Raw genomic sequence first — 6341 nt, 5'->3', positions numbered from 1 at the left:
AGTAATTCTGTAATGCTCCCATACAGACATGCACAGTGAGATTGACTATGGATGCACTGAACCAGATTTATTTCTATTGTTTAATGAAAGAAAACAGTTATTACATTAATGTGTATCTTTTAGTCTCTCAGTACAACCCTGGAATGACTGTGTTACTAACAGAAGGCAAGGAATGGAGGTAAAGTGTGTTTAATTAATTCTGTTTATTTAAATTGCTTTTGTTTACATAGGATTTAAAGGCATTTGGGGGCATTTTCTAAAGAGAAATTCTGTAGAGCAGAGGATATTGAATTTTCTCAGTCCACAGCACCTTTAGCATCTCAGGCAATGTTTAAAAAGTCACCAAGGACCCCCTTTACACTGCATGGCTGAGGCGGGAGCAGCCATGCTGCTGGCCTCTCCGGGCTCTCCAGGACCATGCTTGTTGCTTTGGGGACCTGCCCCTGCCACTGCTGTGACTGAATGGACGACCCCCGGGGCACCCTCAGCAGCCACAATGACTGGGTGACCTAGGTCGCTACCACTCCCCAATTCCCAGACATAATACTGTCTGCCTCTCAGACAAGACCAGCACTACGTGGAAGTGACCAAGAATGAGACCAACTGCGGCATCCCACCCCGTGTTCTTTCGGGTCACTCCCATTTTGTTGGTGGTGTGGTGTTTTAAGTGCCTGGAAAAGCAGTCTCCACATTTCAGTCTATTCCTGAAAGTCAAGGGGACATTAACCCCTCTGCAGGCCCTACGTCTCTGAGTGGTACTCGTGAGATGAGTGGGGAACAAAGTCCCGGCACACAGATTCAGACGGAGAGAGTAACACAGCTTTATTCGGGAGCCAATGTCCCTCCAGAAGCCAATGCTCTGGTAAGCACAGAAGGTTATACAGAATAGAACAGAATTTAATAACGAACCAAGTCCCAGAGTCAATCGGGATGGAGAAGGTCCCTGGTCCAGGAGAGACGACTGGGCCCACGACAGCTCTGAGGCGACCTGATCTCGCAAGGAAGAGCTTCGGAGAGTCCTGGTATGGCGCCTTGCACCTCGCAGAGGACTCTGTCAGATCGCCTAGACCAACTGCCACGAGGATCGTTCTGGAGTGACTTGCTCAGAGCCTCGCAGAGGGTCTTAGCCGGAGCACCTGGTCGGACCACTCATGGCATTGCTCTGGAGTTCTTTTATCCGCTTTTCCTTGAACTTGTTTACCTCTGAGGTGATAACCAGAAGTTTTTTGTTGAATGTGTTTCTCACTCACTTTTGTTACACTCAGTTTCCCACAAAAACATGTTTTTCACTTCACTCATCAGTCTCACACATGTGCAGCCACAGTCCTGTCCCTACTAGGAAATAACTTGTTCTGCAAACCTCAATCCAACATATGTGTTTTATATGCTCTCTACACGTGGGCATCTGCTCAGATGGCCGTTCTGCCCTCTCTGGCTCCTGGGATGGAACCCTTGGTCTCTGGGATGTCACAGTGGGCACTGCCACACTGATTTGTGGGTCACACCAAGTATGTGGGAGTGTGGCTTTCTCTGACAACCGGCAGATGGTCTCTGGCTCCTGACATAAAACCACCAAGCTATGGGATACTCTGGGTGGGTGCAAATACATCGTCCAGATGACAGCCAGTCGGCCTGGGTGCCTTGCTCCACTTCTCACGCAAGAGCAGCAATGCCATCATCATGTCCTGTGGCTGGGACAAGGTGGCCAAGGTGGGGAACCTGGTGAACTGCAAGCTGAAAACCAATCACATCGGCCACAGAGAGTGCCTGAACATGTCACTGTCTCTCCAGATGGATCCCTCTGTGCTTCTGGGGGAAAGGATGGAAGGTCATGCTGTGGGACATCAACCAAGGCAAGCACCTTTACAGCCTGATGGTGGGGACATCATCTGCGCCCTGTGCTTCAGTGTCAACCGCTGCTGACTCTGTGCTTCCAATGGCCCCGGCACCAAGATGTGGGATTTGGAGGGCAAGATCACTGCAGATGAATTGAGGAGAGAAGTTATCAGTCCCAGCAGCAAGGCAGAGCCATCCTACTGCACTCTCTGGCCTGGTCTGCTGATGGCCAGGCTTTGCCGGCTATGTGGACAACAGGGTGTGGGTGTGGCAGGTGACCACCAGCCTTGCTAGAAATACATGGCAGAGCTCTAGAAACAAAAAACTGCTTTTCTGACTTGCAAAAAAAAAAAAAAAAAAAGGTCACCAGGACCAAAACAAACAAAATGAAACAGAACAATAATTAAACAGTTTCCTTTATTAAGCAGTTAGGTCCAACAACTTAATAGATTTTTATACCCTACCCAATTATTATTTGATAAAGCAATGCACAAAAATTGAAAGAAAAAGTTTAAAATTTTATTATTATATAACTATTAGTATAGTTATACTAATACTATACTATTATACTATATATAATACTTACTAATATACTAAGGAGATGTATATGCCTGCTGAGTACTTCAGTTCCTCAAACCATGCAGTCAGATTGGATATGGCCAGTTACCCTGTTTTTCTGTTCCATTTTGGTTTTTGCAGTATGTGCTTTTTATCACAGCTACTGGTGAAAGTCCAACTTTGCAAAGATGATTTTAATTTTTAAAAAATTTAGTGCAACACAATGTAGAAATTGTGAAGTACTTCAAGCTAGTATTTCATACAACATCTGACAGTTATTGGGCATCACTGTGTTTCCCTTCAGAAGTTAATACATACCATGCTGCCCATGAGGTGGCTGTGGGGTCCAAGGGCACCTGGGTGCACAGTGTGAGAATCACAGGTATAGAAGCTGTGTTCTTTTATCCCAGTGATGTAAACTGGGTAAGAGTAGTAGGATTAATATTATTTATGACAGACATGGGTAGAACAATGTTTGGTACTTAATGAGTACCTAATAAATGTTACCTATTATAATTACTGTTTCTAATTGAGATATTACCTGATGGAAACAAGCCTGTTTTGGTGATCAGGTACCCCTCCATGCTGCTTGTTCGATGACCTAACAGCACTTTGTTCACATATCCAGTGTAGCAGTTATGTATAATAAAAATTTCTTTACATCTGACTACTTGCAAGCAGCTCAAGGGCAAAGAACCTTTTATTTGTTTGACATCCGAAAATCTTGCACTTTGCTTAGCATACAAATATGTTTAATAAACATGTATTAAATGAATGATTGATCAAATGCAGAACAGTAATCCTCAGTGGTACTGAGCACTGAGTCATAAAGAACATGACATTCAATTATCTTGATGTTGTAGTGGATTTTGTCTTGAAGAGTTTTTGACTTAGAATTGTACGCCTGACTTATTGCGACTAGCCAATTGAAAGAAAATCATACCCAGATAAATCATTTAAGATTCCAGATTTGTAGCATTTTTTTTCTAGGCTACTAAAGAAATGACTATGGTAGTCAGAATGATCTTTATACGGTCATGTCAAGTATTAGATTCTTACAAATTTGAGTATTAACAAATTAATAAGGTATATACCAAGCTTCAGAGAATGTGATATTTTGGATTAATTTATTTCTGAGGTAAAATATAGACTTACTATATGATATTCTTGAAACTACTTGTTCAACCCAGCCAGATCAAGGAATAAACTGAGGACTTCATTCCAGGCATGCTTCAAATTTGTAAGGTTTCCCTAGGTACTTTTAACTGAAATGCCACTGATGCTCAACTAAACTGAATTTGACATATTTCCTGATTATTATCAGTAATAAAAAAGTTTGAGCAATTAAAGAATATAAAGGTACATGTTGCTCTTTATTTAGTTGTAAAAAACCTGCAAGTAACTTTACTAAAACAAAGTTGTCTTTAATAAATTTTGGCAAACAAATCTGGCACAGCATTTCTAGGAAGATTTTAAGAGTATCTTTGAGAGTAAATGTTGATACAGCAAAACATCAAACTAAACCAATTTTAACTTTCAAGCGAAATGATTATCTGAGCCCTTCCTCCTGAACTGATGGGCGGCAGCAACGTTACCCCTGAAACAGTGACTTGATGACGGGACACAAATAAAGGGCTGTGCAAATAGGACTCTGCATTCTTTCTCCCTAATTTTAGACTTGAATATGGTATGCATTCAGAAAGTGTATGTTGAAGATTATGAAGAAGGAACAAAAATAATGGAAATTAAAAAATAAATCTTCCCCACCAGAATTAAAGGCCTCACAATAGATTGGAATTTAATGGTGTATCATCTCTTTTGTATCTCTAGTAACACCAACAAGGCTCATCATTTATAGAATTCTCACTCTTCAGAGAAATATAATTTTAATAACAAACCACAGTGTAGGAGTTGTTTTAAAGTTTCCCTTAACTCTCAACTAAAAATGCCCAAAGAAGAGTAAATAACATCATCATGTGTGGTTTGTAGGTACACAGAAATTGCAAATCTTATACTAGTAAATTAGTGTGATTCTCTCTTTAAATTACTAAGCATTGTCCATATTCTAGAAAATGAATAAAACAATAAACAATACCTAATATAAAGTTTACCATGAAAATAGTATTCTATGGCATATGTGTTTATTCTATATTATTCTATATTTAATATTACACTGTTATGAAAATAGTAATTTTCTAAACATTAGTTTTTTTATTCAAATGTCTTTAATATATTTTTGTTTGCCATTTGTTTTTGAAACAGTTATTAAAATACATGCTTTTGTTTTAAGAATTTTTATATGAATATATACAAGATTTGAAAATTTAAGCAATAAATATATGGCTAATAATTGGTAATTTGGATAGACTGTATGCCATTATGCTCACTGGAAAAATGCACTATATTATTTATAAGTAATGATATCTTAATCTCATAAAACTAATTATTCATTCAGACTGTAGTGGATAATGTTGTTAGCAACCCCCAATGTTAATTTGCTTTTTTTCCCTTGTATTAAAAAATTCCTAGAATTTCATAAAAACAAAATTCAAAATATAATTAACCATCTAGGAAGTCTCTATTGATGATTAGATATTTAGCAGTTATTCATCAATACCGCATCACTAGGTTATGACCGTAAGCAAACAATAAAAATACCCAAGATTAAAAAAGCAAAATCATTCCTTCCATTGTCCTTAGAGCTTTCTCATTACAGAGCTAACTGCCTGAAATGGGCTGGATCAACTCTGGACAAGCTGTGAAAAACACAGAGCCCCTTGACACCCACTTACTGAAGAAAATCCTTAAAACCTCACAATCACACACCTTTATAAATCATCGTAGAAAGCCTTAGAACTGATCTCCCAGCCTGAGTATATCTGGGATCTGCTAGTCATTTCAGGCTGCCTCCAGTTGGAGAGATCTGTCAACTACAGTTATTCATTTCCAGGACAGAATGAAAAAGTTATTCACATTTCTGACATGAAGAGTAAGGATGTACTTTATCCCACAACCTATGTGGTTGCTATACTCCCAATATAGTGAGAATAGTATGAGTAATTTTGATAGCAAAATCTCATGCCAAATCTTCCCTGCAAATGCTCCAAGAAGAGTGGTATATCATATACTTGATAAGGTTTCTGGTCTGCAGCCTTAATTCTGCTTTATTTCAGAAGAAAATTATGTCTTACGTTAGCCATCAGCTGGATTTTTTTCTCTTTACCTTGTTATATGACAATATTGTATATTATAGTGAATTGAAAATGTTTCCTACATGCTCATGAAAATCACCAGTGCGACAAAGTGGCAAATTTTTGCCCAAGAGAAGAAAAATGAATGCCATGATAGTTACTGTTCTTGCTTTTGTTTTTTAAGAGAATCACTTATTTGAATAGGTGTTTTAAACATTGAGGTCACTGTCATCTACTTTTTGTTAGAAAAATCCACCCTCTCACTCAAAAATATTTTTTTCAGATACCTTAAAATATCTGAATAATGAGCACAATCTAAAATTAGAGACAACACTGTGGAACAGATGACATAAGATAGTTCTTGGAAGATGGGAGGACTGTGACAGGTGGAGATATAGAGGAAGAATATTCTGGGCTAAGAAACTGACATGGAAAATAGAATATGTTAAGAAAATGCCAAGTATGGAAGGAATGTAGGGTATTTGGGGTGGAGGAAGGAAAATATATACTTAAGATTTTAAAAGTGTATTGAGACTGACTCTAGAGAGTTTTGAATCCCAGGGATACATGTTTGGAGTTTGTTCAAAAGATAATAAAGAGGCAAGGTTTTGGGATGAGATCATATGTTTCACAGAACAAAATATTTGCATATATTTTAAATAAGTTCCTATAAGTGTCCAAGGAAAGCTTTCTAGTCTGAGAATGGACACATATCAGATTAAGTGAATTTTCTTACAAGGAGCAAAAATACATTAA

General features: G+C 38.4%; 1 pseudogene across 1 annotated transcript; it reads left to right on the top strand.

The window, feature by feature from the left end:
- Positions 1-462: 462 nt before the first annotated feature.
- LOC308492833 (small ribosomal subunit protein RACK1-like) lies at positions 463-2173 on the top strand (annotated as a pseudogene). Its single transcript has 2 exons — positions 463-653; positions 1396-2173. The product of its transcript is annotated as a small ribosomal subunit protein RACK1-like (transcript).
- The last annotated feature ends 4168 nt before the right edge of the window (positions 2174-6341 follow it).

Source organism: Rhinolophus hipposideros (genome assembly GCF_964194185.1).
Source record: "Rhinolophus hipposideros genome assembly, chromosome: 25".
Classification (NCBI taxonomy): Eukaryota; Metazoa; Chordata; class Mammalia; order Chiroptera; family Rhinolophidae; genus Rhinolophus; species Rhinolophus hipposideros.
This window is presented reverse-complemented; position numbering and strand designations above follow the sequence as displayed.